The sequence below is a fragment of the Harpia harpyja genome, chromosome 2 (assembly GCF_026419915.1).
Source record: "Harpia harpyja isolate bHarHar1 chromosome 2, bHarHar1 primary haplotype, whole genome shotgun sequence".
Lineage (NCBI taxonomy): Eukaryota > Metazoa > Chordata > Aves > Accipitriformes > Accipitridae > Harpia > Harpia harpyja.
Window position 1 is genome coordinate 42,342,567 of NC_068941.1, and position 23,513 is coordinate 42,366,079.

The window sequence follows — 23,513 nt, forward strand, 5'->3', positions numbered from 1 at the left end:
CTCTTTCCTAAAGCAAAATTCATTTTTTGCAACAACATACTTAGGATGTACTCCTAAACTCTGAAGTTACTGAGTGAAAATGATTCATTTGCATAACATGGTAATGGTTACTGGATTGATATTAGTGTCTCTCTCTTGCTTTTATCATGTCATAGACATCAATTACTACACATCATATGTGGGTACCAGCATTAGTAATATCAACCACAATATACATTCACTGAAACTTAATTCTTTTTTTGTCAGATATGCAATAAGAAATGTGAACATAATGTGAAGAATTTTCTCCAGTCACAATGCAGAAGGCGACTGCTACCTGAGAATATTCTGTGTTCCATGGTCCAAAGTTGTGTTCTTTAATCATAACCTTTGATCTTGTACAACACCATTCAGAAATTTTAGATGTCATCCTGCAGTTATTTGTAACTGCTGTATGTTGCTGTATAGATCCCTGTGTGATTGTGTCAAGGCTGTGTCTATATGCGGCTATGAGCATGACAGAAGTTGACCAGGATAGATAAGGAATCTGAGCGCATTTGTCACTCACAAGTGTATTTTCGTTTCAAAGACTCAGGAATGCTTCCTCATGCAGGATGCTTTTCTGCACTTGCACGTCTGCCCGGTTACTGCAGTATCTTTTGTCAACTTGAAAAAAGAATTCAAGAGCTCAGTAGGCAAGAAGACTGAGTTTTAAGGTTTGTTTTCCAGGAGAAGGGATAAAAGGAAGCAGGAACATAATATTTTTGTAATCTCTATTGACTGGATTCCTGCAGGAGTATTTCCTAAGATGTGTGCTAAACAGTAGGAAGGAAAGGGGGAAAATGCGTGTGTGTGTCTGTGTGTATATATGTACATCATTGGATATTGGAAGCTATTTCTAATCTATTTTTCTCTTTTGATGTTTCATTGTACAGAAATTAATACTGGCTGATTACTTACAAAGGGGTCTGTGAATGTAGTAAGTCTGCGTGTACAGAAGCTTCATACCTGACTGAAAGTAATGTCAGGGTAGAAAAAGAAATGCTAGGTAACCTCCTCTAGTTAAAAGAGCCTACATGGTAATCAAATCCTTTTATATCAACCCAAACTGCCTTTCCTACAGTTTCTTTTGTGTGAGTTTGAGCTTACCAACTGGAAGTCAGTGAAGCTGTATGAATTTACCCTAGCTGAGATACCGGAACACCACAGTTTGCATACATGATGTGAATCATCTCGTAGTAGAGTCAGTATTATGCTTTGGTTTCAGCGGAAGTCACAGGTGTCCTAATGTAACCATCCTTCTCTCATTCAAATAGTGTTCATAGCTCAAGTGAACCAGAAAAGACAGACCTCTTACATGATTCACAGTGTAACTTTGATTGATTTACATGGTTGAGTCATTGATCTGACCTACAGTTACTTGAGGCTTGATGTGTAACAATGAGTAATTGAACTGAAGGCAGTGGAACTTGTATAAAAATACATATGAAAGACTAATGAAGTCCAGGAAACCAGAATCGATAACTTGAAAAACATAATTATAAGGCTGAACAAATTCTGTTGAAAAATAATTTGGCTAAACTGTTCCTCTAAGACTGTTTGTGAGGCCACAGCCAAAGAAATGGTAATTTTTGCCTTAGTCATGAGTTTATAGTGCATATATATAAAAGTAGCTTTATATAATGTATTGTGCTATTGTAGCAGAATGTTTAACCTTGACCAGGGTTGGCGAATTCAAAGATGATTTCGCAATGGATTCTTTTTTTTCCTTCTCTAAAGATTTTGATTGAATGTCAAATTTTTAATCAGTAACAAAACACTTTTTTGATTATTTAAAATTTGAAGAATAGAACAGGACTGCCAGAAACTGATTTTAGTGAGGGGTTGCAGTATACTTAACAAATGTCTGAGATGTTACCTTTTTTCCTTGTGTGTTTCCTTGTGTATAAATAAATCTAACTGATCATCACCATATTTTTAATCTGTAGTTTTATAGGCATTGTCTGTATTTCAATTAAGGGACTGGAGGAATTCAAAAGACTTTCCTCTGGAATGTTCCCAAATTTTTATTTTATCACAAAGTACTTAAGCATAATGTTTCCATATGTTTTGTAGCATTTTGCATCTTAAATAACCTGAATGATAGTGAGCCATTACCATGATATCATTGCTTCATGACTCATTTCCTACAAGTGAAACTGTGACCAGGTGGTAATTTATTTAAAGAGAAATACTGTTAACCTCTCAATTCAGTCATGTGCTGAGAATGTATGAAATTCATTCTCTTTGCATATACCTACATACCTGCTTAATATAATGTGTTCTTTAAATCATGCCTGATTTTTTTTTGTTTACATTAAAAATTCACTAAAGCTATAGTCTTTTTAAGCCCATAGTCTCTTTTAATTAGTGGGTTTTGTGCATTACTATTTACTGAACGGTGTATTTTTTTTTTGAAAGGCCACAAGACCTAATTTTAGAAGTAAAAATAAAGTTAATTGTATTTTCCTTTTGAAGGGTGCGATTTCTTGTGAGCCATTGCAGTCTTTTGCTCCATTTCCAGGAAGACAACTTCAATAAATGTCAAATGTAGAATGCCATGATATATAATGACATTGCTGTAGCAAAGCTTGCAGATTTGTCACACTTGCCTTAGACCACTGTCGCCAAAACTACCTGGGGAAAAAAAATCCAGTGTGTTTTTCACTCCTCTTTGCTTTCTCTCCTCCCCAAAGTGGTATCTTCTGGATGCCATGCCTAGTTCTTCTCTCTAATATGTTAAGAGAAATGAAGACTGAAATGATCAGTGTCATACCTGTAACAGTATTGCCCTTGGTGAAGGAGAGAGGCTTTTGCCTGAGAATTGTGATAGTTCAACATTGGGTACTTACTTATTCTGCAAAAGTGGGTTTTGGTGGCTGTGTTTTTGTTTTGGGGGTGGAGCGGTTGTTGAGAAGCCTTTGCTGTATTGATGCATCTAGGGCAGGAGTCATAATAATCGGCGTGGTTCCTATGTGATGGCTCATGTTATTAAAACTTAATCTACAAATTTTAGCTAGAGCAATACTAAGCCACATATTAGCAGTTTCCACGTGCACTTAGAGTGTAACATTCAGTAGTTTTCCAAATGGATATTTTAGGAATATAAATGGTGTTGCATTTTTATGTAGGATTTTCAATTCTTGATACTTCAACCTTATTGGTTGCACTGAATCTTCCATCATGCATTAGTCATCCTCAGCGTATTAAAACCTTTTAGAGGCACTATGGCAGTACCTCAAGTTTATGTTTAGTGTAATGCCTGTTTATTTTAAATGAGTCCTGAAAACTAAATTTCAATAAAAATTATGACTTTTAGAAGTCTCATTTTGAGAAACTCATAAAAGAAAAATTGTCATTAAAAAGAATTTTTAAAGTGGCAGAATTCTTGTCAGATAACTGCACTTTATTGCCGAGTCATAAGACCTTCTTAACAGGATGAAATATTTCTTTCCACTTAAGAAGTGAAGGGAGACAGTCCTGCAGGTATTCTTATCTCCTCTTTCGTAGAATAACCATAGGGAATAAAGCCGTGACTATCCACATTAACACAGAACTTCCTGGCGTCTGCAGATATATGCCAATTTCTTGTATTTTCTTTCCCCTTTAGGGCCCTCATCTTGGCTTTAATAAAAGGTCAAAGCAACATGCTAAAGCTAATAATATCCTAAAGAATCAGAACTTTTGTTTTATTTAGAAATGTTATAGCATCTTGTTGTTGCGTTGTGGGGTTTTTTTCCCAAATGCTAATACTTTAATGGCTAAAATATCACAAAGCTTAAGTAGAAATTCCTGATGTGCAGTCCATTTCTGACTTTTAAAAGGAGACACTGATCTTCATGGAAAAATGAATGAATACGTAAGAATCTTGCTTCAATTTCATGTCCTGACAGTGAAAAGAGATCCATTTGCATGGAAACTTATTATTAAGTGACTATCACTCCTTGTCAGGGTTTGCCAAAATGTATCTAAACATGTTCTAAATGTACTTGGAAACTTCTAGTGAGAATTTGTAACGAGACTGAAGCAAGCATTTTTTGAAATTAAGTCAAGACGTACAGTTGGCACACCTTAGAGAAAATACATCAGAATTCTGGATTAGTAATTTTCTACAGAGAAAAGGTAGACTTAAGACTTCACAGATTCAGCTTTGAACAGGCCCAAGTATGTATTTTCATATTTATTCAACCTGATTAAGGTGATTGGTATGCACAAGCTTACCTAAGGTAAGAACATAGCCTTATTTCATCAGGGAAAGTATTTGTGGAGGCAGCTTGTTTTATTCAGTAAGAACCAGCTTTTCTATATCTAACCATGTCAACAACCACAAGTTCCTTCTATCTCTGTGTATTCAACATGTTATTCCCTTTTGAGAATGGGAATATTGTGCCTTCTCAAAAATACATTAAAGTCCAGCATCAGTCACTTGAAACAAATCTCAGTGATTTCTGTCTGGTACAAGAAGTGCAAACATGGATCACATTTATTCTGACCTGTTGTGTATTCTGAAGTTATAGATGAATGACTTAACTCAAGGGTCAGTTTGATCATTCAAGAGGTCATCAAAGGAACCTGAATGACTACAGCCACCATTTAGATATCACCAACTGCCTCAGAATAGTTGCAGAGACATCCGTCCAGTGCTGCTATGCATGAATCTTGGTGCCTTCTTTGTGGCCTGTTAATAACCAAGTGACAAACTGTTTAAGTAATGCCCTTGCCTCCTAGCTTGAAAGAGGAGCTTTCACAATGTGTCTGTGCCTCAAACTTCAGGGGAGGTGGAGGTGAGAGTGGACAGGACAACCAATCCTTTTCATAGATGACGAGGAAAAGGGGGAGTTTGTCCTGCTGCAGAGGGCCTGGCTAGAATATTTGCTAGTGTTCTGGGATATTCATATTCCATCTCTGAAGCTATTCTAAAACTAAGAGTATTGACTACTCTTGGGGCTGGCTGTAGAAAAGCATAAATGTAAGTATGTTTTAGTTTATATATATTGATGCTACCATCTTTGTGCCAAGCTGGTGATCAGCCTCTGGGGTTCTCGGTGCATCTGTTTCAGGAATTTTTTTTTTTTTTTTTTTTAATATATATATATGTAGACAATCTCCTCCATTAATTTTATGGGCAGCTGTAGCACTTCTGTTATGGCTGAAAAGTCTGTTATGTACCTAAGACGCCAAAGAACTGGATGTTGCAATATGGAGTATTGTATTACTTATAGACTTTAAAAGGCACCTAATGCCTAGCTCAGGAAAACAACCTTTTGATCTCAATAGGGCTTTTGGGAAGGTTGAGTTGGAGGTTTGTTTTCCATCTTTTTGAAGTACTTAGAACAAGGTTAGACACTTTTTTTTTCTGAAGATACTGGAAATTTTTCTGCTCAGTAGGACTCTGTGTACCTGTTGCAGACCTGCTGAGCTAGTCAGGCCCCAGATGTGCAACCAGGAGCTCATCTGGTGTGTTGTATTCACCTTGAAAACGGACTTTTCAGGCCACACAAAGGAATTTGGGAGATGTTACACATTGGCATAGCTGAAGTCTGAAAGCAAAATTCACTCACAGTCCAACCTAGATCGCAGCTGGCTGTTTGAACAGCCCCTATCCTAGAATGCCATGCTTAATTTGTACTAAGTTTTGCTTCTCTCGTTGGTTCTCAGTATTTATGCCAGCAGTAACAGCCAAAAGATTTTGCGTCTGCTAGCTAGTTTGGATTATGCATTTATTTGCCAGCTGAGCATCCCATTATTACAGTTTCCCCCTCCCCAGTTGTGTTTCTAGTCTATCTGCAAATGTCACAGTTACTCCCTTTCTTCTACTGTGGAAAAACAAGCATAATGTAAAGCTGGCTTTCCTGACCTCCTTAATCATGACTTCACATGACTTTTTCCTGTAGAGTCACCATGGTAACACTGGTCTTTTTAAAAGGTGATAGTTGCATTTACCAATAGTTGCTATTTATGCAGTCATTTGAGCTGCTAGTAGAGAGGAAACAAGTACATGCGCTAGATAAAACCTTATTTCACAATCCACATGCTCGATAGAATGTTATTTCCTATATAACTAACATTTCCTGACTCTTGTAATCTTCCATTTGACTTATTCTGCTAATTTGTTAAAAGCCACTTTCTTCAACTTTTTTTACATCCTTGTTTCCAGAACACTAGCAATTCAAATGGCTGTGTGAAGTTTCTGTTCTGTTTCTGCCGCAGAAGGCACACAGTCCATTTCACCTTTTCTTTTATAATTGGATTTGTAAATGAGTATAACTTTAAAGGACTTGCTTACAGTGCAGTAACAACCATGTTCTTACCCAGTAGTAAAATTTTGGTAAAGCTTACTATTAAAATAATTAATAGTTAAAAAAAAAACAAAAACCCAAAAAACCCAACCTAACGCCTTGAGTTCTGTTCAACAAAAGGTATGGCATTCGTTTCTAGTTTACTTGTAGGAATGGCTGATACTGGAAAATGATCTAGAAAAAGAATGCAGAATGAAGAATTAATATTCTTGTCATCCCCACGAATAAATGTGAAGCTTTCAAATTGTATAATGTACCATGATAGAGGGATTTTAATTCTTGATATCTATTTACTTGGGGGTCAGCCTTGTGCAACTTAGATGTCGCTTGTCCTTGGACTCTTCACAGAAATATGTATAAATAGCTGCCTGCAATGTTTACGGTAACTATGTATGGCAGCCGCATTTGTGTGGAGTAAGGGAGGGCTTTCTGCTGCAGATTTACTACAACTGTTTCTGGGACCTTGAGAACGTCTCCTTTGTTATCCCTGCTTGACTCATTTGTCTTCTTTCCCCCCCCATTAAAAGAAGTTGCTTTTGTTTGTTTTAATCAAGTATTATAAGTGTAATGTTATCAGCTCAGCATGGAATAAAAAGAAAAGCATATCCTGGTAGGCAAAATAGAGGCAGATCTCCATTGCATAGTGTCAGTGATGGGGCAGTTATGTGCCTCCTGGAATTATAAATGAGTTTATGGACCTGTGGGTAAAAATGTTTTAAAGGGCATGAGATAGTGAGTGTGCACATTAGAAAAGGGGTTCCAGCCAAAGGTGATCATGTAAGAAAAGATATGGAAGTAAATGTGAGAGTAGAGGACAGGAAAGTGAAGGGAAGAAAATTTTTTTTTTTAATTTATTAATCTAAAGAACTGATACTGAATTATCCTGTAATGTATCAAAATACAGTGATCTTGCACCTCTGTAACAAAATATTTTGGATTTTGGCATCGAACAATACTTAAAAGCAAAATCGTGCTGAAAAGCAGTAACGGCCAGAGGGAATTCTTTAAAACAAAGTACATGAATGAACGTACGAGCCAGAGTCACACAACAGTGAATGCCAAGACCAACTATTACTGTGTCTGTCAAGTTTGGGAATGTAAATATCATGCCAAAAATGGAAGAAACCTTCACAAAGGAGTAAGAAATCCAACTGTTGTCAGAACTACACAGAAGTTCATTTAGATACTTTGTAAATTTGCACCAAGATAATTCATGGTGTGAATTTATAAAATGTGAGAGTTGTGGCCATTCAAACTATTAGAGGAAAATAAATGATCACCTGAAAAGAAAAATGATCACCTGAAAAGAAGGCTTTCATTAAAGGCAATCTAATGAGCAAGCAACTGAACATCAGTAGAGATTTTACCTGGGATGTCTGCTACGGAGTGACTTCTTATGGTTAATTTCTCAGTTATCGGGAAGTTAGAATGAGTTCAGAATGCAGCAGCGATGTGACTCATTTGTGTTGTGACTGCCTGCCTCTGGTGAGTTTGGGGATGGAGCTTACCTCTGCTTCTCTGCTTTCACACCTTCTGGAACCTGGGAGTCTGTCTTAGGATTTGGGGACGAGGGCAGGAGAGTTGTGCATGTGGGTGTTTGATTTCCTCCTCTAAAATACAGACCTGACTTTTGAAATTCACAGAAGAGGAGGGTGGGAGAGACAGAAAGGTGGGACTTAAAATGACATACAGGTAGTATTTCTGTCACACAGAACAAATTTTTATCCACAGGTAGGCTTAGTGTTAATACAGGGAAGAAACTGCCATTCAGAAATGCTGTTATTGAGATTGTTCTTGATTCCTTATGGGATTGCTCAACCTCCTCAAATCAGGCTGTCAGTCCACAGTCATACCTCATTTAACCCTAATACACTGTATATATACATATATATGGAGTTATATAAAGATGGTAGCACATGTGTATTGGTAGTATATGCAGGTGTAAATACAGTTGCCTAAAACACCATGCTGTGCAATTAGCCTTTTGGTACCTTATATCTGGTTTACACTGATACTGTAAACAGTTGTTTTCCCACACCTGAGCCTAGTACCTTTAGATCATAACTTAGCTTAACACAGAAATCTAGCATGAGGGAGCAGGTGGAAGAGGGAGTACAAAAATGTAGTAGTAGATTGGCAATTAGTATTTATACTTCCCAGCTTATAATGAGTTTTTATTCTTCAGTGAACAAAAAGCAAGTGAACTTACAAATGAAAAGCATTTAAAACTTTTCAACTGTTGCAACATGACTGCATCCACTGAGGATCAAGATCAAAGATGGTGCTTGGACTAGCCTCTCTCTGAGGGCTGCTCAGTCCCAGCCTTGCTTGTCGGAGCACAGAGCTTTGAATCCCAGCTCAGCTCTGGCAGCTGGCTGTGGTTTATACGGCTGCGTTTTAACCCTCCATCTGCCTACCCAGTGCTATCTTTGGTCTGGCTCCAGGCTATCTCAAGGATTAGCTGTGTGCATACTCCAACAGCTTTGCATGTCTCTTGTCAATATCTAGCTTTAAACCTAATACAGTGGGAGGTCATTCTTCCCATTGCTACCCTTCTTATTTATTTAGATTTTATTCAGTCGCTGGATCTGCCACAAGCTTTAAATTCTTGCATACTTGGTTGTCCAGTAAGTGCACGCGTGTAACTTACTGATAAGTGACACATTTTTGTCATTGTTTCCAGGCTGGTATAGTTTGTTACGCTTGCCTTGTGTGTGCCGTTTTGTGTTCAGTGGTAATCTCTTTCAGATGTTGTATGCTAATGTATCTTAATAAACTGTTACTTCAGACAAAGTACCTGAATAATTTCATTATGCTCGTGTAAACAAACATCTTTGTTGTTTTAACCCTTATCTTTCTAAGCAGAGATTTTAAGGCACAGTTGAGATGAGAAAGCAGTAAACCAGTCTTCAGGGCTCAGAGTCAGTGGCCAGATACATACCCACCACCTCTGTTACACTGGTGCCCAGTGAGGCTAACGGCTCAAGAGTTGCCAAAGGAAGCACACAGTTGCCATTGCCTTAAGCATTTCCGTTGTGCAAGGATGTCTGGGAAGCTTTATTTACTTGGCTTTGTACTTACTGGAGAAAAAATAGATATTTCTCAACAGGAAAAAAGGGCAATTGTCTTCTGCAATATCCCTGGCTGCTATGAAGAGGCTTATGGTATCACCAGGAATTTTGACTCTGATCTGAGAAATAGAATGAGACAAATGAAAACTGACAAGCAATAAATATTCCCTTTCCATTTCACTTGCCAAAAGTCCTAAGAATGTAACATCAAAAATCTGTGCTGAAGTGCTCTTGCTTGTTTCCCTTAAAACAGTGCATTTCTTATTACTCTTCAGAAAATGTTATCAAATCATTTTTGGCTAGGCTGTTACTTAAGAAAAGCTCTGCTCTGACTCATATGGTACTTAAGCAGAATAAAATATGTGGCAAGAAGCTCTTAACTCTCACTGATGTTCAGTTGCCAATTAATTTTCTAGAGCATGATGCCTTGCTTGATACTTGATGATTTATTGAAACACTGTTACTGTTTTACTTTTTCAAAGCTATTTTAAGCATGGCAATGTATGTTTCTAATTTGGATTTCTTCATCCTATAGCTTAAAACTGGATAGATGCATTTTAATCCTGCTACTTTTAAGAACAGACAAACTAATCTTCCCTGGCTTGGAATGGCAGTTTATGGCTTAATTCTGAACCTGCACAGTCATGCTTTGGAAATGCTGCTCACTTACTGCTAGCTGTTTCCAGAATAAAACATTGTGGAATAAAACAAGAAATTTCATTTTGAGAATTCTGAAACCATTAGCTATTACTTTGATGCAATTGTATATTAAAAAAAAAAAAATCAAATCAAATGGTATATAATTGTCCAAACCGCTACGTATTACTTACTTAAACTGTGTGTGTACAATAACTTGAATTTCACGCCGGGTTTTCCTGTGTTTTGCAGCTTCCTGTGAAGAATTTCCAGCTGATGCCTGGCTGTAAGGCAGTGATGGCTCCTACCCCCGAGAGCAGGGCCAGGAGAACGCCTTGCTGTTCGTCTTTGTGGCCACCGGGTGTCATTCTAGGAGCAGACCTCGGCCAGCCTGGGAGCATTACTATGGCAGCAGCACTGGAGGCTTCACACAGTAAGTTGCTTTGCACCAAATCAGCCTCTAAAGCAGTGATTATTTACCTTTTGTATCCATTTTTAAAAAAATAATTATCCTAAAGGATAAACAGCGTTGTTGCTTTCCATTTCCGCTTTCAGAATGCGAAACACTGGGATGTAGCATAAAGTACTGGGGGAGTTAAAGGCATTTGTGTTAAGATGTGCTGTAAATGCTGCAGCATATGCAGCTAGGGAAACTTCTGCATCTACGCATCATATTTGCGTAAGCTTAAATACAGCATTTCTGAAGATGTTAATAGCTATTTTTAATAATTACTTTATTAGCAGTTGTTTTGAATTGGTACATAACTGACATTTTACAATTAAAGTGCAGGAAGAATGGCGAGGCAGAATGACTTCTAGACAAAATCAAGTAATCTGTTTCCAGGTCTTTTTTTTCCCAACTCATGTCCCACAAAGAGGAAGTCCTAGGAAAGGTCTACAGCACCATGTAAGGCACCAATATGGGCTTAGGTTGGTGTTACACTGAAGAAAGCTTGCTGAATTCAATGTTTAACGTATCTTGCTGGCCTTGTTTTAAATAATTTTTAGGAGGGGATTACGTAGAAGAATGAGCAAATAGGTGCACTGGATACCTTCAAGAACAGGAATAGTAGTGTGAAAAAAGCATGTGAAGAAAAGGACATGAAAGGTTTAATGAAGTGGAGCAAGGTGCATGGTACATGAGGCAATAAGGACAGATTTTGGTAGGGCAGAGATTTACAGAGCCTTAAAAGTGAAGATGTGAAGCCTGAACTTAAAGTGGAAGGGCACTGGAAGAAAACTGGTATGCAAGCAGGAGTAACAGGCTATTAGAGAGCACTCTCACTATACTGAAGTGAGAGAGAAAAAAGGGATTTTTGTCCTGTATGTGTATGTTTATTTTCAGCTTAGCATATTTGCTTCTTTAAGTGATAAAATACCACTAAGTTGAAAGCATCGGTGTCAATCCAGATAAATTAATCTGGAGACCTATGTAGAATGCTGCTAAGTTGCTAAGAAATTATTCAAGAAAACTGGGAACGGGCTGATAGTGAAGCTTCACAAATAACATATACCAGAATCCTGGAATTCTTGTTCAGTGTTGGATGTGATGTTTAAAAAATAATAATTACACACACCTTGTGTAATATTAGTTCCCATTTATTCCAGTTGCCCTCCAACCTTCAACAAAGATACTTGGTGTTTAAATTTTAAATATGTTTGTTTATATACATATACATATATATATATTTAAATGGTGTTTTTCTTAGATAGCACACAGAGACCAGTCTGCTGCAGCTTGACCTACAGAATGCCCAGAGCCTTTCGGGGAGCACATATATTTGGACTTCCTGCTAAGCTGGGAGCAAGTTTTATGGTGTGTTTATATGATGCAGGGTTTTAGGGGACTGGGTAGAGGGGGATAGACATATTTGTCCTCTCCGTGAAGTCTGGTGCTCCTCCTGCCATCTTAGAGCTGGAATAGTTCTCATATTTAGAATTCCCAAATGAAGAATGTTCATTAACAGGACAGGTTGCAAAAGCTGACAGCACAAACAATGAAGAAATCCTTTATGGTTCTTGTTTTCTACGCTTCTGATCAGTCTCAGCCTGGCTTACTCATAACTTGGGAATCTTTTTTTCTTGACTGTGTGGGAATTCTGTTATGAATGTCATGCTTACAACTGGATTGATTTAAAGATTTTCTGAAGCAGTTGGACAACTTGTGATTATCAGATACGTGAAATACAAACTTTGTTTTCATTGGATCAGACACAGGAACGCTTAATTTTTTGTTATTCCACTATGGTTGCATTTCTAGTAGTGTCAGAATTTGAAAACTTGTCTCTTTTCAAACCAATAGCTGTTTTAAAGGCTATCATATCTACTGCCAGTAAGTTTTCTTGTGAAGGTGTTTCCATGAAGAATATAGAGTCAGGTCTCTCAAAGAACTGAGCGTCATCTGAGCTGTTTTTACACTAGAAAATTAGTCCTTTTTTAAACCCACATTTCAGACAGAAAGTTGTGCCTCTATAGTTCTGTATGCTTTGCACCATTATTGTCTCTGCCATGCTATCTGAGCATCTGCTAGTATTAGGTTAACCAAGGTCACTACTCTCTCACATAATGCTTTCCTTTCTCTTCCCTCTTGTCCCCCAAATTTCTTTCCAGGAAGAGAATGGTGTATATTATGTTCTGTATGTGTGATTGAAAGGGCTTACGTACACATGCTACTGTGCAGGTGTTGGAGATGGCAAAGCCAAAGTAGTGTGCAAGTTCAATTCAGAAGAGACGTTCCTTGCAGTAGCTCACATGAGGAAATGCTGATTTTTCTTCAGGCTAGAATCTGCTTTCTGAGGGCTTTGGCCATCTTCTGTGTCAGGCTTTTGACAACTTGGAAGAAAAAGTCAGGGCACTCGAATCCAGTTGGATGATAGGGTATCTCCTAACAACTGCAAATAGCAAAACTGTTAAACATGCAAGTTAAGCAGGAGCGTAACATCAGTGAAACCCGAGAGATGGTAGGCAGAATTGGCCAAGTGTGGCTGAGCAGTTTAAAACTCAGTAGTACAGCGCTGTGCTACCAACTCCTCCAAATCCTTTCCTGTGCATGATAGCATATTCCTCTGCTTCAACTAGCTGATTTTAATTAAGAGTTGAAGTCATTCAAGTATTGCTTTGGCAAAAGTAATATGATCGGAGATCGTGAATGATCTTACTGTTGCTATTTTTCAAGTTTTAGTGCTCTATTAAAAATCACTTTGTGTCATTTCTAATCACTGCTTTAAAGATTGTCACTTCTATTGCCAATAAACTTGCTTACTAGGATAATACCATGAAGAAAATATAAGCCACGTCCATTCAGTGGCTAGGTGTAAACACTGGAGGTGGATTTCAGACTTTAAAATAAATGGCGTTGTTCCCGTTCCTTTTAGGGTCCTTAACAATTTAGTGTGTTCTCCTGGATGCGTGCCACCCATTTGGGAGTGAAAGTGGTATCATTTGTCAGCTTCGTTTTGCCTGAGGTTATAATAATATGCAGTTCACCCAGAACTGTTGGTACATCTCTCAACCACCTTTCCTTTGCAGCAGAGTATTTATTGATTTATACCTGCCTGAGGGAGCTTCTTCCCACAAGCTGTCACTGGCGGTACAAGTCCCACCCGAGCTCTTTGCAGGCTGATCCTTGACAGGAAACACTCCTTAGCCCCTGGATGCTGTTAAGAACCTCAGTTTTCTTCTGATTCATCTCCTGTCTTCTTCCTCCTCCCCGCCCTAGGTTTATACAGGCTTAACAGTGAAACAAAAGGATCTGTTTAGCAAGTGTTTACAATCGGGATTTTAGGTAAAGGATCGAAAACCAAAGATATATGTGAAAAGCTTTAAGCTAGGATTGCATTTTATAGCTCAGATCTGTAGCTGCCTAGCCTGCTTAACCTACTTTCTACCCCAGCATCAGTGAGTGCTGGGAATTCAGTGTGCAGTGGTACCTTATTTCGCAAATGCCGCAGTCACTTCTGAATTTTCTTCCAGTGCCTCTTCTTGCCTTGGTGGTAAATGTTAGGAAAGGGTTGAATTGCCATGAAGAAAAATAACAGCTAGAAGTAGAAAAGCTGGGTAATTTACAGTGATTTCTGCTACCTCAACTGATACTCAGTTTACTGGGACTGAAGTGAAGCACTTCTTTTGACTGGATAGTTTGGTTCCTTAAGAGCCATTCGTGTTTTAGCCAGTTGGCAGGATTGCCGTTCACTTCAACTTTCTAGGCAAAGTAGTTTCATTTATATTAAACATCACCACACACATATTCTATGAAGTTTGTGATTTCTGAACAATCACCAAATTTAGCCGGCTGAATATGAGCCAGCAGTGTGCCCAGGTGGCCAAGAAGGCCAATCGCATCCTAGCCTGTATCAGGAACAGTGTGGCCAGCAGGAGCAGGGAGGTGGTTGTTCCCCTGTACTGGGCACTGGTGAGGCCACACCTCGAGTACTGTGTTCAGTTTTGGGCCCCTCAGTACAGGAAAGACATTGAGGTGTTGGAGCGTGTCCAGAGAAGGGCAACCAAGCTGGTGAGGGGCCTTGAGCACAAGTCTTATGAGGAGCGGCTGAGGGATCTGGGGTTGTTCAGTCTAGAAAAGAGGAGGCTGAGGGGAGACCTTATCGCTCTCTACAACTACCTGAAAGGGGGTTGTAGTGAGGTGGGTGTTGGTCTCTTCTGTCAGGTGGCTGGAGATAGGACAGGAGGAAATGGCCTCAAGTTGAGGCAAGGGAGATTTAGGTTAGATATTAGGAAGAATTTTTTTACTGAGAGGGTTGTCAAACATTGGAATGGGCTGCCCGGGGAAGTGGTTGATTCACCATCCCTGGAGGTATTAAAAAAGCGAGTGGACAGGGTACTCCAGGGCATGGTTTAGGGGGCATGGTTAATGGTTGGACTCGATGATCTTGAAGGTCTTTTCCAACCGAAATGATTCTATGATTTCTCTTGTGAGCGCACATGATCCTGTTGACACAGATAACTGATCTAGCCACATTCTGTTTGGCTTAGATGTATCTATGAGATCAGGTCTTGATTTGGGCAAGTGTGTTCCCAGTGTGTCATCTTAATCCTGTATTGGAGACAAAGGTTTTGTTTTTATTTTTATATCTTTTATAACAAGTTACGATAAACAGTTTTGGGGTTTGCATGAGATGTAATTACACTATTGGGTTCTTAACGAGACAGAAAAATGGTATGTTGCATACAGCTAGTAATTACTGGGAGACTTGGAAGATATATTTGAAAAAGATCTAGTGGTAACTGCTTAAAATATTGCAGCTGCTGCAGAGTTTGCTTTTAATGTTAGGTTGGGTATATATTCATACACAGTACATCTAGTTACCAAGTCTGACTTAACTAGTAGTTGTCTTGTTTATGATGTTGAGCAATCAAAATGGGGGCAAAAATACCATGACTTTTTGTTTTTTAGTTTGGATCTTGGGTTCTCTTCTTTTGAAAGGAATAATATTGTTGAGTATCTAGGAACTACAGGGGTTGAATGTATTGTCTTGAGCTGGGTACTACCAAGCTGAGTCTCACCACCCCTCTATCCTGCCATTTCAACATAGAACATGTTTAGAAGAGGGGGGAAAAAAGAAAAATAGTTTTGCCAGAAGAGAATACTCTCCACAAATGTCTGCCTGTATAGAGGCACAGACAGAAACATCTGCTGTTTCCCCAGTGATATCATCCTCTTCTTGGATACTTAGGTACCACAAAGACCACTGAAAAAGGGAGGCAGTCTAGGCAAGCCCCATTATGGCTGAATTGCCAGGTTTAGACACTGTTTTTTCTCAGGAGCACTGGAAAGTCATTCTTACTTTGTAGCTCCAAAAAACTTTCTTGTTTTCATTCTGGTAATATGATTCTAAGTTGAGATCCTTCAGCTGTGCATGCATGGCCTGATGTCTTCTTAAACGACAGAAATTTGCATGGTTTCCTCAATTGGAGAAAACTCTATTTGTTGTTGTTTACTGTTGCATAGGATGAAATGTTCTTGGTAATCCAGTGTGGTGCCGTCTTTCGAGTATTAGCCATCTTTAACTCTGCTCAAATATATCTGGAAAAAAGAGTGTGTGGTTTGAAGCATGAAAATGCTTGAGTCCAGCAGTGACCACCTGTGCTTATTTGGAAAATGAGAATAATGAATACCAGAAGGAGACTTGGTCTGTCCTTCTGCCCTTTTTTGGGGGGGAGTCAGCTACAAATGAGAAACTCTGGTAACTCTTAAAGTAAGAGCTGGAACTTGAAAGAAGTTAAAACTGAATTATTCCTCATTCCATTAGCTCAGAAGACAATACTCAGGTTGTGTAACTGAGCACTAAAGCATGGAGCTTTGTACTTTTTGGGAAAATAGTATTTGGTGAAAGTCTTTGTCTCCCTTCAGGTATAAATTAACTAAAAGTTAGCTAATGAACCTATGCAACAAAGTTCTATTCAGATAGTATATCAAATAGCTGCATTTAGTAATAATTAATACTGTGTAAATATCCCCAACAATTAACCAAGATATGAAAATCTCTCTACTTTAGTTTAAATATTACTTCGTATGGTCTTACTTCACTCCAGTGCTCTCCAAGGCTTTCACTTCTATCTCCAGCAAACAGCCAGAATCAATATGCACTGTAATATCATCAGATCTGCACTTCCAACACAGAAATTTAATGGTGACCTGATATGATTATAGCAATAAGACATCAGCATGCTTCACAGTTGAGCAATTAATGTCTTTTATGATTTATTTTGCCCTAATCCCACTAAGTGCTGTGTAATATTTGTAGAGAGTTACTGAGTGACTGGAAGGCAACAAGTTCAGTTACACATAACTCCCGTTTTGGAATTGATTTAGTTCTCTGGAGATGTTAAAATGAAGCTTTATTAAAGATAGGTACAATTTCCTTTGACTTAAGGGTTAATTGTCTAGAAACACAGAAATTATGAGTGGTACTCATTTTATTTTTTCTTTGAGAAGATTACAGATTCTTAGTTATTTTGTAACACCACCTTTTTCTGTCACTTTGTTGAAATAGCTACTCTATTTCCTTATCCTTGTAAGCGTAGAGTTTCAGATGAACTGTTTCACTGACTGACGAGAATTTGCTCAACAATCTGTAAAAATCCTACTAGTTTTGTCAGCTTTGACAGTTTATGCAACAGTCATGGTACACCCACAAGGTCAGCTATAATTCTTTGGAAACAAGGCCAGGAACATTTCTTTAAATTGCATTGTAGCAGCCTACAAAGAAACATGTCCTCATACCAAACGTTTCAATTTGACAGGACTTGGTTTCTGAGACTCTGGTTGCAAATCATCACAGTTTGTGTGGCTGAGGTGTGGAGAGCCTAAATCTGATTCCAGAACCAGATGTTTTTGCCACATTGTTTTAGCAGACCACTGATTTTTAAACTTCAGATGCAAACCAGTAACATTATATAAGAGAGTGAGGGTGGAGAAGGAGAACTCCCTCAAAACCTTATGTAGAAAGGTAGGGGGAACTGATGACACTGAAATAGTGAACCACATACATAATTAAATGGGATTGATGAAGATTTCTTCATTGAACCTGTGTCTCTATTGAAGTCACCACTGGTATATTAAGAAAGAATTTGGGCCTGTAGGTTTTTGGATGCAATGCCATTTTGGGAAGCTCTTGGGAGACTTGAGGTGCAACCACATGCAATTCTGATTTTTTTTTTTTTTTTTTCCTGCTGTGATCACTTGTGACTGAGACAAAATGTTTTCTTTAACATCATTGATTGTTTTATTAAAACAATAATAAGCTAAGTAGTGCTTTCTTCCATCTAATTTGTATCTGTGTATAACACAATTTTTCTGGTCAAGGAGTAGGTCATATGGCTGCTAAAATTCTAAGTTTTTGCTGATGAAACCCCTAAATCAATGTTTTGGGAGAATATGGGTCAAGGAGTGGGTGGACTTAAAGTATTTTGTTGGGGGACAGGGTGGATGCAGGGAGGGAACAGAATTATTACCCCTTCTCTCTAGAAAGCTATTAATTTCTCAAACGGCATGATGCATGCTTTGACTTCCTACATATGGGTTCTAGTAGAACAGAAAAGAAACCCACACAGTTGTCTTTCACAATACGGAATTAATCTTTGGGACTTCCCAATGAGGCCAAGAACTTATTTTTGTTTCTTTGGAAGGAACTAAATAGATGATTCTGTAGATGAATCTTCTATGAGTATACTGGAATAAAAACTGGTTTGGTTTTTATGGATGTAGAAACACAAATACCCCCTAGTCAGCGTGGACTTGACACCCCCCCCCCCCCCCCCCCCCCCGATAAGTAATGTAATTTCTAGGACTGGTTAAAGATTTCAGGTACAGGGAATCTGGAGTTTGGTGACTTATGGCTCTCAGAGTAACATGCAGCTTTCTACAGTAGTCTCTTTCAATGTAGTAAAACGCATGTGGAACACTGAGTTTGTCTATAGCTATTGCAAACATTTGATTGATGGGATGGGTAGCTTGTTCATGCAAACCACAATACCAGCTGGCACCTGCAGAGAATGACATTAACACTTGTGTAGGGACAGGTAAAAACATTTATTATGTTTTGCACTCATACACAAATACAACACTATGCATAAAAAATTTAAAAAGCTAAAACTCTCCCCAGGTCAAGTCCCACTCTGTTAGTACAGCTGTGTCCTTTTACAAGCCAGTCTTTAGTGCTTTGGTTGGTCGTATTCTTAAAAGGCAAACACTACTCCCTTTGGAGGCAGTTTCATAATCAATAGACTTCATTACAGGCAATGTTTTCCCTTACTTTGTTCGTTTTATTAACCCTAGGTGACTCTTGCAATCTCTCGGGAATCTAATCCCTAACTCTCCTTGGATCACTCCCGTCCCCAGCCCCCACCCTTACCCCACATACTTTGGAGATACTACACAATGCCTCCTAGCAAAAACTTTCAGGAATTAACTTCTCTTTGCACTGTTGAGCAAAGAGCACACTTAATTATTTATCTGATATACCTGCCAAACCTTTTTTTTTTTTTTTTTTTTTTAATGGCTTTGCTTCCTATTCTCTTTTACCACCTGGTCCCATTAGGAACAAAAAGAGAACTAATTTTATTTCAAATGTTTGGGAAATCAGAATGGGGCACAGGACTAGGTTTGGAGAATGCAATAAACATACAGCTGTGAAAGATGTTAGACTTCCAATCGCCTTCCTAACCAGCACTTAAAAGCTCTTTGAGATCAGAGGGATATACAGGTTAAACTGATGCAATATAGTGGAATACCAATTAAGCTTTTTCTCTTATATTCTTTATTTGCATAAATCGATGGAATGGGTCCTTTTACAAGGACAAGATTAACAGGAGGTGATCCCACATCAGTGTGAAGTTAGATATTTCAATTTTTTTCCTCAAGAGTGCAGTAAACAGAGCATGGTATGCAAGGATTAGCTGAACCTGATATGTCTCCATTTATGAAAGGTCCTTCAAAGGAAAATCCTGATGTAGTTTGACACAAATATGCTGTCAGGAAGAAGCGCATTAAGCAGTTTACTTTCCAATTAGAATGTATTTATTACTTACATGGGCCAAAATATTTGCAGAAACATGTTGAAACTCTTATTCTTTTTCTAACTTGTCTTAAAATCATATCTCAGCATAATCTTATTCATGGCTTCTTTTTTTTAATAGTAGTTTTTTCAGTTCATTTAAACCAGAAGCTATTATATCTTTTCTGACAGTGGGAAAGATTTCTATGGTAGAATACAGCTAAAAACAGAAACTGAAACTGTTGAATGTTCACCAAGATGGAACAAATTATTGGTGTATTTTTCTTTTGTAATTAGAATGTAAATATCGAACCCTGTGAGAGATAAGAGTGTAAGAAAATTAAAAAGCAGATTTCTTTCATTCTACTTGCTTCTGATCAGGTCAGAAAATGGCGTAAGCTATTCGTTGTTTGGCAGAGTAGGACAAAAACCAGTGAATGAACCTGAAGAATTATTGATGATGTCTGAAACATTGTATAGTTAACGCAGGCCTATCATGATGTTGTTCAAGAAGAGGGCAAGCAGTTATCTTATTCAGCACCGCCAAACAGGGCCAAAATGTGTAAACTCTGCCACTTGAAAGCAGATTTTAGTTTTTGACGTAACAGAAGCAGTATTTTGTGACTCTTGTAACTCTTTATATTGCTGCAAAAGCAAAATTTAAAACTACAGAGGAATTAAAATAAAGTCTCCATTCTCTCTCCGTATCCTGAAGTACTCATATCCCTGGACCTGAAAGGGTGAGCAGCACAGGATTCTGCCTGCACTGTGCAGTGCCCCCAGGTTACGAACATTTAGTAAGAACCACACCTATTTCATACTTTACTGCTTTCTCAATGAAAAAGATAAAATTCTATGAGCATAACTATAGCAGTGTGATAAGGAGAGTACTATGGCTACCAAGTTCCTACTGTACAATAAACACTCAATATTTCCTGCTAATTTCAGAGTTTCCCTCTTGCTTAGAAATACACACAAGCCTTATCTTGCTCAGCTATTTGCTGATTGTTTCATTGGACAGGAAAGTGAAACAGTTAAAATATGTCCTTAATGTGGGATTTCATACTTAGGCCATTATTGCAAAAAGTCACTGGTAAATTTTCCTTCAAAGACCGATCTGCCCCTCAGTGACTGAAACCAAACAAAAGTCAGTCAAGATCCTGTAGTAAGCTGTGTGCATTAATCTTGTTCATAAGCTCATATAAAATATGATTCAGTATGTATGCTCCCATGAAATAGATGATTAATTGTGTGGAAAGCCTTCACCCTGAAATTTGAACACTGCTGTGTGATGCCGGAAAGACCATTTTATCTCACTATGGGCTAATGATTTATTCAGAGCTTAGTGAAACATCTGTTTGAGGACAGCAGATGACCATGGCTCATATAGCCATGGGATATTAGCATTTCTAAGGAGGTAGAAGCAGTTAATATTGCAGAGAAGAATTCAAACTTTTTGTGTTTTGTGAATAAATAACTGGTACCACTTTTAGGTAGATATCCCTCTTTCCTAATGGAGACCCATGGGATAACTTGGGCTTCTGAAAAGGTGGACAAAACAAAAGAAGTGGGGAGGTTGGGAGGGAGAGATATTTGTACCTAAACTGGGATTCTGCTTGCTGATAGCAAACTTGAAGACAAAGATCTTACAATACAGGGGATTGAGTTATGTGATTGAAAAACACCATAGCAGCTTTACAGCTCAGTAGCACAACGTGAGAGAAGTCCCTGGGATATGATTCAAAAATCTTAGGATGATTTTTTTTTTTTTTTTTTTTTAATACCCTTGGTTTACCTGCCTTTGTAATACATTGTGTATGCTTGGGATTGCTAATGAATAGTTTATTCTTTACCCAAACCTTTTATGTAAGGTCTCTTCAGAGTGACTCTAGCACAGGCAATTCTGTTCTACTAGATGAGGCAATAAAAAACCCAGGATAGTTGGATAACATTTATAGAAATCTGAGAAAATTCTCCTTGTTATCCAGAAGAGACCCTTTTGTGAAACTGAATGTACAGGTATGGATGTTCATAAATACATCCATGTACGAGACATTTGTGGTAACCAAAAATACACTTGGCATAAAACAAGCCAATGGGGAGAACAACAAAATGTTTTTCACATCTGATTTGCAAAAACTAAGAAAGATTCTTTTTGTCTGTGTTTGTTTTCAACTTCAGTTTGATACCACAAATGAGAAATACTAGCCAGACTATTATTTTTCTAGATTCTTCCCTTACAGCTAATCCATAAGTGTGAGTCCCAGAAGGGACAACTGTGATTTATTTCTTCTTGGCACAGATGTTGGACTGTCGTGGAAGCCTCCTATAGACTGCAGCTGATCACTTCTTTAAGGTTTATACCACTTCTAGCCTGCATTTATTAAGGTCCGAAGAGAGTAAGGCACTCAGCTGCAAGCTACTTCTATAACATGTACCTCTCTAGACTACCTTGACAACCTGAATTTCAACTCTATCTTTATAGCCCACCATTATAATTGGCTGCTTCATCTTTCAAAGTGAGATGATGAATATCCCAGTTTTAATGTTATAGCACTTCTGATTGTCCTGCTTATCAGTAGCTTGTTCCATTCCACCTGAGAGAGGAAGAGGAAAAAACCCAACTTTGAACAGCCATGTTTGCAGTCCAGTCCTATCATGTTAAGTAAATCCTGGTTTGAAGATTATTTAATTGTCATCATCACTGGTGACACTAGAAATGCAAACAAGTGCTCTGGGAAAGCTGATGAATGAGTTGTGATTAGAGAAGTTTATTAGTTTGGGATTTTTTTTTTGGTTCTGTGTGCCTTACATTAAACTGATTGTACGTTTCTGTAATTACACAAAATACTTTTTTTGTTTGAATTCTGTGTGAATATCAAGTATTTGTACTATCAGGACATTGTATTAATATCTCTATGCAGTCTGAATCACTGGTAAACTGTCAGACTGAATATTCAAAATACGTATTATAAAAGAACAAAGTGGACCTGCATATTGGAATTTTACGCACCTATATCTCAACCTCTCTCAGTTCGCTGTTCCCATGTAACTATCATTATATATACTCCTCACAGCATCGCATGGTATGTGCACACTGTATATTTTCTCAGGAAAACATCTAAAAATAATTCTGCAATTGTAAGCTGAGAATGTGACATCCACCCCCTGCCTTCTCCGTGTGTGCATTACATTTCAGTTTTCCCTTGATTGCCAGTCCTCTCTTGTCACTATGAGCAATGCATTGATTTCTCCTTTAGATCAATTGTTATACCACTCCTACAGTAAAAAGGGGAGAATATGAGTCTGTGCATCCACTAGGAGTTGGGCTTCCAAGATTTATATCAATATAAGACAGAAGAAGGTATATTTCCGTGAGAGGGCAGAGCAGCATGAGCTGCTATAACAGTTAAAAAGAAGTAAGTTATGTACTCCTACCAGTGCTAGCTGCAAGAGGCAAGCCAAAAAAAAGCTGAGCCCTGGCTCTGGACACAGAAGACATGCACCTGACACAGGAATTTCTGCCAGCAGCACAATTTGGTTTTCCTATGTAGTCAGGAAGTTCAAGCAGCTGCGTTATGATTACCTTGAGCACACATGCTCTAAGGTAGCAGCTACTGTTGGTTCTTTCTTTCGGGTGCGTCCAAGTAGGAAAAGTCAGTATTTGGGCCTCTGTGTAGCCAAATTGTAGATTTGCCACGACTTACTGTACGTTTTCTGCTTTTAAGATAAATGCTGAACCTCAGAGCAGTGTACATACTTTGAAAAATACTTGCATAATAAGGTTAGTACTCCCTAGAGAATCTTTTGTAGGCCTATGCAGTAGAGTATTTATTCTTGATTTTCCTTTTTTCAGATTCGTGGTTGATTGTTTAGTTTTGTGTAGTTTTTACATTCAAGAAATTATCCAGGCTAGTGGTTGCTGCAGCCACTGGCCCACTCTGCCCTGATAGATATGAATGCAGAGCTCTTGAACT